Genomic DNA, 11580 nt, shown 5'->3' on the forward strand with positions numbered 1-11580 from the left:
AGCTCATTTAACAAAATTTTGAATAAAAAGCTTGTCTCAGTAATAATGGCCATGACAACTATAAGAAGACGTCTAACTCACTAATGTCCTTTAGTGAAGGAGTTCTTTCAGCCTTACCTTGTGTCTGGCCTATGTATGACTCCAGATCCACAGAAATATGGTTGACTAACAAGCTTTCAGTTCAAGGGCAGTTAAGTTAGGGAACAAATGCTGGCCTTGTCAATAATATCTCATCCCATGAAAGAAATTTTCAAAGCTCTGCCTTGTGTATGAATCCTGCTATTTGGTTCTACAGACAAGAGAAGATATTTTGGGTAATGTTTTGGATACGCTGTTGCGGATTTATTTATTTTTCTGCCCAATTTTGCTCCGTAGGCAATGTCTAGTGGACATTGCATGTACATGTGCTGATTTGGTGGGGTCAGCAGATTTCTTGGCAGCAGTGACAATTTCAATGCATACACTAATAACTCTGTTCATTTGATCACCCAAGCTACCTTGGCAGGAGCTGGTTCAACAACATTCATGAGAAATGTGAAGCCTACCATTAGAGTTTCTTCCATGGGGTCTCTTACGATGTGCGGTCCAAAGCATGTGATCTGGAATTGTCTAATGCAACTGTAATGTGGTGAAAGCAGGTTAGGGTGCTCCCCATTGGCTCCAACGATAGAGTCATAGAGTCATAGAAATGTACAGCACAGAAACAGACCCTTCGATCCAACTCGTCCATACTGACCTGATATCCCAACTTTCATGCTCAGAAAACATCCTATTTTTAAAGGCTGAGTTCCAGAGATCAATGCCTGTCCTTAACAGCCATGGATAGAAGCAATCTCACCCTCCAACCAGCTGCTTCCTGAGACCCTTGTGCCACCTCCACCTGCTTCTGCTCATTTGCACTCTGTGCTTCACCGAGTGCACTGTTCACAAGCTTATAATTGCTGTTCTAGTCTGAGAAAAGACATGCTTCATTTTGCTGCACAACATAGCTGAGTGAGTCATACAAGTGCATGCTGGAAAATACTCAGCATTGCACACAGTCAGATTCTGGTATTTTGGGAATTGCCAGCACAGATGTAGTTGTTACCTCTCTTCAGCTGACAGGATAATAGCTCTCAGAATAATATCACAAGGTTTGTCACAAGATTGAGGTCTCTGAGAATATATATTAACAAACATACTGAAATGTATAAAAGACTATTTTATTGGTAAATTTATTCCTGTTATTGTAAAATAAATTTTTTAAAAAAAATCCACGCTTCCTTTAACACTTTTCACCTACAAAGTTTGACAGGTGGCAAGATATTAGATTAGATTCCCTACAGTGTAGAAACAGGCCCTTCAGCCCAACAAGTCCACACTGACTCTCCGAAGAGTAACCCACCCAGACCCATTTCCCTCTGACTAAAGCATCTAACACTGTGGGCAATTTAGCATGGCCAATTCGCTAAACCTGCACATCTTTGGACTGTGGGAGGAAACCCACGCAGACATGAGGAGAATGTGCAAACTCCACACAGACAGTTGCCCAAGGCTGGAATCAAACCCAGGTCCCTGAGGATACAGTGCTAACCACTGAGCCATCGTGCCACCCCAAGAAGATAAAAGAGCAAACTTTTGATACAGACAGCAGGCACCACTGGGATTTGAACCCAGGTATCTCCTGTTTACTAGTCAGGTGCTTTAACCATCTAAGCCATGGTGCTGCAGCCATATCATGGGAAAAGTTCAGAAAATAAAATTTTGATTGACAACACCTGATCTGGGATTCTTAACCTGTAACTTTGTGATTAAACAGACAGTTCCACCCATTTCTCCAGCTGAATTGGTTTAAGCAGAATATTTTTGGACAATTTGATGGCATTGCTGTGGGAATGGCTTCTGGTATTTGAGGGGGTGGGGATGGATTCTGGTATTTGTTGGGGCCAAGTGGGGTTGTTTCTAGAATGTGGCATCACTGGGACAGGCCGCTGGATGGAGATAACAGTTTAGAAAAAGGTTGAAAAAGATCAGCTCTGAGATACTATCAGAAATGCTATAAAAAGGAATGCAGATTCATAGTTCCTTGAAAATAGGGTCACAGATAGACAGGATAGTGAAGTAGGCATTCGCTATACTTGACTTTATTGGTCAGTGCAATGACTATAGGAGTTGGGAAGTTATATTGCGGCTGTACAGGACATTTGTTTGGCCACTTTTAAAATATTGCATTCAGGTCTGGTCTTCTTACTATAGGAAGGATGTTGTTATACTTTAAGGGGTTCAGAAAACATTTACAATGATTTTGCCAGGGTTGGAGGGTTCGAGCTATAGGGAGAGGCTGAATAGACTGGGAGCTATTTTCTCTGGAGTGTTGGAGGCTGAGGGGTGACCTCATAATGGGATATAAAAATCATGAGGGGCATAGATAGGATAAATAGACAAAGTCTTTCTCTAGGGATGGGGGAATCCAAAACTAGGGGGCATAGGTTTAGGGTGAGCAGGTAAAATTCTAAAAGGGATCTAAGGGGCAACTTTTTCATGCAGAGGGTGGTGCGTATAAGGAATGAGGTGCCAGAGGAAGTGATGGAGTTTGGTACAATTACTACATTTAAAAGACATCTGGATGGGTATATGAACAGGAAGGGTTTAGAACGATATGGGCTAAATGCTGTCCAATGGGGCTAGATTTATTTAGGATTATCTGGTCAGCATGGACGGTTTGAGCCAAAGGTTCTGTTTCTGTGCTGTACACCTCTATGACTCTAATCAGACAGCTGCCTCAATACATGTAAATTTTATTTATAAACAATGCCTAGTAAAAGTCATGAGTTCAAATCCCAACAAGGTAGCTGGGGAGTTCAAATTCAATTAATTTACTAAATCTGGAATAATATGTTATCATCAGTATTGGTGACCATGAAAGTATCAGATTGTCATAGATCTTAAGGAAAGTAAATCTACCACCTTAAGGAAAGGAAATCTACCACCCTTACCTGGTCTGGATCAAACTAAGCGCAACGTGGTTAACCTGTAAAATGGCCTATTTATCCCTGGAGTTGTATCAAAACCACAAAGAGACTCTGAAATTCAAATAAAACAAGACAAACCACTTGGCACCGACCCAGGCACTGGGTTAGAACATGCAAACAAAAGCCATTTGATTCTGTAAAGTTCTCCTCAAAATAACATAGGAAAGGGTTTTACAATTTCTCCATCCATATTGTTTTCAGATATTGGGAAGGGACCGGATATCCAATAGCTCTCTCTGTGTGAGAGGTAAAAGTTTTGTCTCCAATGAATACTGTTTGGAGTGTTAAGTGGCTGTGATGCTGCAGTGTTTGTCAGAGAGGCATTCTTCAGCAACTCTTGAAGTGGTCGGGCAGAAAACCCATGCCCCAATTTCTCATGACAAAATTGGAAGCACTGTCCCACAGACAAGTCGATGATCTTACATAGAGGTACTTACAATGGCAGGGTAGGAAGTGTTTGGGCATTTTTCTTTGTTTTTTGTTGTTTTGCTTCATTGTTTCTCTTTTGTATCAAAGTTCACCCTTTCTTCTTTTCTGCAGCTGTGGGAGGTGTTGCGAGAGCCTTCTATGGTGGCGGTAGCCTGGTGGATGAGGAACTGGTGGCCATTGAAGGCCTCAGTGTCTGGTCTGTTTGTCCTGGTGATTGTGTCAGCGATGGCTATTAGTAGTGGTGCCTCAGTGGCTCCTGTGGTTATGGTGGCAATGTGGTGACTGTGGGTGGCAACTGAAGTAGTGACGTTTTCAGCATCAGTGACTTGGTGGGTCTGCTCTATCCCTTCTTGCTATGGCGGCCTCAGGGGTAGTTTTGGCAGCAACATCCCATAGCCACTCCATAAAGCCAGAGACTTCACAACCAATGGCTCAGACCAAATCTTTGCAATTCTATTATATTATGAATGGTGATGGAGAAAGTAAAAGGAAACACAGATGCCATAAACATCTCCATCTTCAGTGTAACCCAGCACAATAATCCAAAAAAGACAAGGCTGAAGCTTTTACAACCACCTCCAGTCAGAAATTTTGAGTTAGTCACATCAGCCACCTCTGGAGGTTCCCACCATTACAAAAATTAGACATTAGCCAATTCGATTGATTTTGTGCTGATAGCGTTGCACCTCTAGCTAAGCGGGTCCAATACAGTGACAGCACCAACACCGACATACAAAAGTGCAATGTTCTTTTCACAAATACAGTCTCATCATTATCTCATTATCAATCCCATTGTAATCATCAGCAAAGTGATGCAAGATGTCATTGATGGTGTTATCAAGCTGCCTTATTTAGCTAAACATTATTCACCTATACTCATTTGGGTGTTGCCAGGCCTCATTATAACCTCATTACAATGATTCTGGGACCCTGGAATTACAAGACCAGAATACACAACAAATAGGCTTTGGTTCAATTTTAAGTTTGTTTGCTTATTAAACTAACAAAACCATAGTGCAAACCTCTTTATGATATGACTGGAACTTACAATCAATGTGGCTGGTTGTTACTGGTGTCAACTGGGGGCTTGGAGATGGTGATGACTGGTCTCCATCCTCCTTTACTTGAATACATTGCAGCACCCACACTTTGATGTTGTCCTTGTACCAGTCATGCTTTCACACACTTACAGCCTGTTGGATGACCTAGTATTTGATATCTTGTATTCTTGGTCTTTCAATCCACTGAGTTATGTCGAACCTCAAAGTCAGAGTTAACTCCTGTCTCCTCCCCAGTTGAATACACAACAGGAAGAAAATATGATTTCCCTCATGGTGATGGGTGTTTAACTTGTACAATTGCTCAGGTGTTGCTGCTGCTTTCATTCTTGCTGAGAACTGATTGTGATTGAAAATTGTGATTAATTTACTGGCATTGTCCAATTTATAGAATCCCTACAGTGTAAGTACATTCAGCCCATCAAGCCCACACTGATCCTCCGAAGGACATCCTACCCAGACCCACATCTTACCCTATCCATGCAACCCTGCATTCCCCATGGTTAAACCCCCTATACTGCACATCCCTGGATACTGTGGGCAATTTAGCATCTTTGGACTGTGGGAGGAGACAGGAGCACCTGGAGGAAACCCACACAGACACAAGGAGAATGTGCAAACTTGACACAGTGACCCGAGAGTGGAATCAAAACTGGGTCCCTGGCGCTGCATGGAAGTAGTGCTGACCACTGAGTCACTATGCTCCCCCCCCAACCCCAACCCCGTTCTTAATGTTTTCCAAACCGATCAAAAGTCAGGATTTCAGTTAACTCATTACTTCTATATATGAAAGTTAACTGTTTCATGCCTTTCATAAACCTCCCCCCACCCTGATCCCACTTCGTGAAAATAAATTTGGGTCTGATGGAGTACTTTCTACTGACGCAGGTCGCTAAGTCAGGGACTTCCAGACTGGAACTAACTACCTTAGTAACAAACATCTGGGTGTTGTTTTGTTTTGTCAATCACATTCAATCTGTGTCTCTGAGTTCCAACCCTCTGTCATTTAAAAATATTCTTCCTTATTTACTCCATCAAAACCCTTCACAATTTTGGACGTTTCAATCCAATCTTCCCTTAATTTCCTTTGCTCAGAAGACATCAACCTCAACCTGTCGAGCCACTGTGGGCGGCACGGTGGCACGGTGGTTAGCACTGCTGCCTCACAGCGCCAGAGACCCGGGTTCAATTCCTGCCTCAGGCGACTGACTGTGTGGAGTTTGCACGTTCTCCCCGTGTCTGCGTGGGTTTCCTCCGGGTGCTCCGGTTTCCTCCCACAGTCCAAAGATGTGCCGGCTAGGTGAATTGGCCATGCTAAATTGCCCGTAGTGTTAGGGAAGGGGTAGATGTAGATGTAGGGGTATGGTTGGGTTACGCTTCGGCGGGGCGGTGTGGACTTGTTGGGCCGAAGGGCCTGTTTCCACACGGTAAGTAATCTAATCTAATCATTCATGTCGTGAATCCTCCATCCGTGGTACCATTCCCATAAATCTCCTCTGTAACTTCTTTAAAGCTTTTGTAAAGTGTGGTGGAGGGAATTGACTACAATACTTCAAATGGTGCCTAATTAGTATTTTATAGGAATTGAACATAACATCCTTACTTTAATACTTCATCTACTTCCAACAAGAATCCCTAATGTCATTCTCAGCAATCTTTGCTTACAGTTATTGCACACTGGAAAACCTGATAAAATAAACAAAAGTAATTTCTGTTTCTTCAGTCTTTCATAGCTTGATCCCAATATAAAAATTCTAAATCAATGCAAGACCCTGAACTCTTTATCTTATTATAGTGTCACTGCTGACTGCGGTCTATCCTGCCTACCTCAGTGAGGTGGTCAAGAATGTGCTGATGATGATAAGGTTAATTAGAATTAGATTGGACTCTTATGATGTTCTGATATTTATATTGTTTAGATTATGCCAAACCTCTGCAGCTGTCACTGGCACTTTTCTTTAACCTTTAACCAATTTGTTTTGCAAACCATTAAAGAAAATGAGCCAGGAGAGAGTAAGCAGGGCAGGGAAAGCATATACGTGTGAGATATATGGTCCCAATCACAGAAATTCTGGTGTATTTGTGTGGACATCTTGTTTGTTCAGCAGCTTAAAGGCTTCATTGTTTATAACTATACAGAATTGTTGTTTATTTAACAGAGTGTGAGTTAGTTGCTGTCTAGTTATGTCAAGCTATTTTGCACTGAGGACAGATTTACTCCCTATGCAACTGTAGAATTTTTCTTGATTTGAGTAAAAGGCTTTCAGACAAAGGTTTACTCAGTGGGTCGTTATGTAGCAATCCAGTTAGTGTGAAGGTTACTCTCTTTGTAACAAGGTAGACTTCTGAGTCATTAAGGATTTAAGGTTATTCATTATACAATTCCATAAGTTTTTTTCAAGCAAAATCTATTCACTTTGTAAATTGTACTGGTCTCTTATTAATTAAGTAAAACAAATTTGTGCATAATTTTAGTTCAATTGATAGCAATTTTCACTGATAATTTCCTTTTGCGCTCTACCTATTGGTCCATGCAACTCTAGTGAAAAATAGGTGGACATCCATTTTCATAGTTTATCTTGATTGTTTTTTTTTGAAGAACTGTGTGAGCTGATCAGTTAATGATATAATGGACAATCATTTTGGAGTTTTGAGAGTCCGTTAAGAATATATAAGCAGGCATGAGTTGCAGGGTGGCTCAGTGGTTTGCGTTGCTGCCTCACAGCTCCAGGGGCCTAGATTTGATTCCACCCTCAGCTGACTGTCTGTATGGAGTTTGAGCATTTTCCCTGTGTCTGCGTGGGCTTCATCCGGGTGCTCCGGTTTCCTCTCAAAGATGTACAGCTTAGGTAGATTGGCCATGCTAAGTTGTCCTGTAGTGTCCAGGGTTGTGCAAACTAGGTCGGTTAGCCGTGGTGATTGCGGGGTTACAAGGATCGGGTAGGGGTCTGAGTCTGGGTGGAACGCTCTTTGGAGGGCAGGTACAAACTCAATGGGCTGAATGGCCACGTTCAGCACTGGAGGGATTCTATTGTTATATTTATGCAGTCTTGCTTTGGCATTTAGCACAGACACAAAGGAAGGAAATTTATCGTGGCTGTCAGAAGGCCTCAGTCAAGTCAAGGGGGATAGCCTTCATTCAGGGAGTCCTGAAGCATTAAGACAGCCTCCAATATCTATCCACAAGCTTGGAAACGGTCAATCAGACATTCAGTGTGGTCAGAGGCAGGTTGCTATCCACATAAAGTGTGTGTAACTGAAAGTCAAGTAGCCCATCACCAACCTTGGGTCTTTTTTGCTGATTGTGGCCACAATGGATTTGGTGGGTTTCAGGATATCTGCTGAATGGCAAGCTGTTCTGGGAACAAGGTGTGGTAAGTTGTGGCCAGAATTGGATGTGAGAGACACTCTAGGCGTGCTCTAGATAGTTAATGAGTTGAGTTTTGTTAGAAACTCACTTGGCCTCATAGCAGAAATCCCTTCAAAAAGTTTGATCCAAATTGTACTTAGCCAAATAGATGGAAGATTCAGCCGAATGTATTGATTAGTAGAAAGAAAAAGATTAGGTATAACAAACAATTATTGAAGCAGGGCTTAGTATATGAGAGTGATTCTTGTTGGGTTGTTAGACAATAAATTGTCTGCTGTAGAAGCATGAAAGTAATTTTTCATTATTGCATCATTTTGCTGTTTTAAAAAAATCTCCTTTACAGATTTGTTTAAAAGTGTAAATAGCCAACACAGCCTGTAGTGATGAACTACCGTTTTCAATGACAGGGAGACAGACCAGAGGGAACAAACATCAGCACCAGTTAAAGCTTGCTGCTTATTATCACTTATGACGGCAGCACTAAACCTCAAGGCTAGAAACTACATAATTGGATACATGAAGAGTTGAGGTTTGCTCATGAACAAGATCGAAGATAAGATACAAAATAATTTACAATGAGAATGGATAAAATTAAAACAATTTCTGGATTAGTGGTGCTGGAAGAGCACAGCAGTTCAGGCAGCATCCAAGGAGCTTCAAAATCGATTTATTCCTGATGAAGGAGTTTTGCCCGAAACGTCGATTTCGAAGCTCCTTGGATGCTGTCTGAACTGCTGTGCTCATCCAGCACCACTAATCCAGAATCTGGTTTCCAGCATCTGCAGTCATTGTTTTAATTTTGGAAGTAAAAACAATGTCTACTCAATTTTATACTGGTAATGATTCCAGAATTAGTAAATTATGAATAGATGGATGACTGTCTATTTTCTTAGTCTTAAGGTAAGATCATTGGCTACTCTATCCATATATTACTATTGAAATAGAGAGAATTTGCAGAGCTGTGAGATGCAGAAGGATCTTGCTGTCCCAGTGCATGAATCGCAAGAGATTAGAATGCAGGTATAGCAAGTAATTAGGAAAACAAATAGAATGTTGTGAGGAAAATCAAAACCAAAGCAGGGCAGTTATGCTGCAGCAATGTGGGATATTGATGAGACCACATCTGAGGAACTGTGGACAGTATTGGCTTCCTTATTTGAGGAAAGATGGAAATGCATTGGAAGCAGTTCAGAGATGGATTACTTGGAATGGCTGTGTTATCTAATGAGGGGATGTTGGACAAGCTAGGTCTGCATCCATTGAAGTTTAGAAGAGTAAGAGATGATTTTGTTGAGAAATATAAGATCCCTACAGGATGTAGCAAGGACGTTTTCGACTGTGAGCTAGTGTTTAAAAGTAAGGGTTCATCCATTTAAGACAGAGGTGAAGAGAAATAATTTCTCAATTACCAATGGTGAATGCAAGGCATTTGAATATTTTTTAAGGCAGAGATGATAAATTCAGGATAAGAAAGGGAGTGCCAGATTATTGAGGGTAGGTGGGAATGTGGAGTAATCAGATCAGCCATGATCTTGTTAAATGATGGAACTGACCTGAGGGGTCAAGTCTTGCTCCTCGTTTATACGTTTCTATTTTCCTGGATTGTATTTGGGTCCACCCATCATTATTCTACATTTTTGGCTTAACGCAGATTCAAGTAACCTATCTTTGGAAATGGCTTCACACAATCTAGTCTACTGCATTCGCCACTCACAAAGTGGTCTCCTCTACACTGGGGAAACAAAGCATAGACTGGGTAACTGCTTCGCAGAACATCTACATTCTGCCTGTAAAAATGACCCTGAGCTTCCAGTTGCTTGCCACTTCAAATCACCACCTGTTCCCTGGCCAATATCTCAGGCTTGGAGACAGTGAGGTCTGCAGATCAGAGTTGAGAGTGTGTTGCTGGAAAAGCACTGCAGGTCATGCAGCATCCAAGGAGCAGGAAAATCGATGCTTAAGGCTGGGACCTGATGAAGCAACTCACTCATAACTCAGGCTTGCTGCAGTGCTCCAGTGAAGTGCAGCGTAAACTGGAAGAACAACATCTCATTTTCCGCTTGGGGACCCTGCAGCCTTCTGGACTCAATATCAGGTTCAATGACTTTCGGGCTTGTCCTAGCCCCCACCTCCACATGCCAGGTCTTGTTATCAGGTGAAAGTGAAAGCTGCAGATGCTGGAGATTAGAGTCAAGATTTGACTGGTGCTGGAAAAGCACAGCAGGTCAGGCAGCATCTGAGGAGCAGGAAAATTGACGTTTCAGGCAGGAGCCCTTTATCAGGAATGCTGCCTGAAACTTTGGGGCTGGAGAGATAAATGGGAGGGGGTTGGGCTGGGGAGAAAATAGTTCAGAGTGCAATAGGTGGATGGAGGAAGGTGTAGAGGTGATAGTTGGAGAGGAGGGTGGAGCAGATAGGTGGGAAGGAAGATTGGCAGGTGGGACAGGTTATGAGGGTGGTGCTGAGCTGGAAGGTTGGAACTGTGGTTTTCAGGACATGGTTAAAGAGCTTCAGGGCAGAGAAGACAACCTGGGGGTTGCAGTGAGAGACTCACTGAGATCTTTGTAGAGAGAGGAGGAGAACCTCTTGTTATCACATAGTCTGCTGTTGCACACTACCCATTGTTAGCCATCAACAGTCTCCATTCACAGCTATTCACCCTCCTAGCCAGATCATTATCCACGCCTTTGTCCGTCCAACTGTTCTTCTCTTTCTATGGGCTCTAACCTCACCTACTGTTTACTCCTTACCATCTCCTTTGCCTCATTTCCCCTCCCCCCACCTTGTCTCAGTTAAATCCCTCAAACTCAGCACCGCCTTCCTAACCTGCAATCTTCTTCCTGACCTCTCCGCCCCCACCCCCACTCCGGCCTATCACCCTTACCTTGACCTCCTTCCACCTATCGCATTTCCAACGCCCCTCCCCCAAGCCCCTCCTCCCTACCTTTTATCTTAGCCTGCTGGACACACTTTCCTCATTCCTGAAGAAGGGTTTATGCCCGAAATGTTGATTCTCCTGCTCCTTGGATGCTGCCTGAACTGCTGCGTTTTTCCAGCAACACATTTTCAGCTCTGATCTCCAGCATCTGCAGTTCTCACTTTCTCCTTACCATCTCCCCCCACCCTATGTTCTGCATTAAATCCAACATTTTCCTAGCTACCATCAGTTCTGAGGAAGGGTCACCAGACCTGAAACATTAACTCTGATTTCTTTTCACAGATGCTGCCAGACCTGCTGAGCTTTTCCAGAAACTTCGGTTTTTGTTTCTAGAAATGGCTGCCTTTTACAAAATTCAAAATAATATTGAGTTCGTTTGCTCACTTTTGATTACATTGGAAAGCAAAACAGCATGGTCCATATCATTAACAATTAATTCAATATTACTGGTTATATGCCTGGAGTGAAATTAAAAGTTCTTTCCATGTCTATAATGCTCGAAATGGAAAGTTTTGATTTATATTTTAAAATTGCATTTTGCACTAACTAGTTTTGTTTAAACTATTGTATACAGCCATTCAGAATTCTTACTGTCCAGGCCATAATAATTGGGTAGTCATAGCTAGCTAATAATTGAATGTGGTCAACTAAGATGAACCATTGACATCATCACACTAACACTGACCAGTGGAGCTGCTCGATGCATCTTCCTGTCTAAAATGCTTCCTGCAGAAACTCCAGTCACCTCGTATCAATGTGGAGTATAAAGGAAAC

The 11580-nt window shown here is 42.3% G+C and overlaps 1 non-coding gene across 1 annotated transcript; it reads right to left on the bottom strand.

The window, feature by feature from the left end:
- Positions 1-1631: 1631 nt before the first annotated feature.
- On the bottom strand, positions 1632-1706 carry trnat-agu (transfer RNA threonine (anticodon AGU)). The gene has a single exon. It is a non-coding gene; the product is annotated as a tRNA-Thr (tRNA).
- Positions 1707-11580: the final 9874 nt, after the last annotated feature.

This window comes from Chiloscyllium punctatum, chromosome 17 (assembly GCF_047496795.1).
Source record: "Chiloscyllium punctatum isolate Juve2018m chromosome 17, sChiPun1.3, whole genome shotgun sequence".
NCBI lineage: Eukaryota > Metazoa > Chordata > Chondrichthyes > Orectolobiformes > Hemiscylliidae > Chiloscyllium > Chiloscyllium punctatum.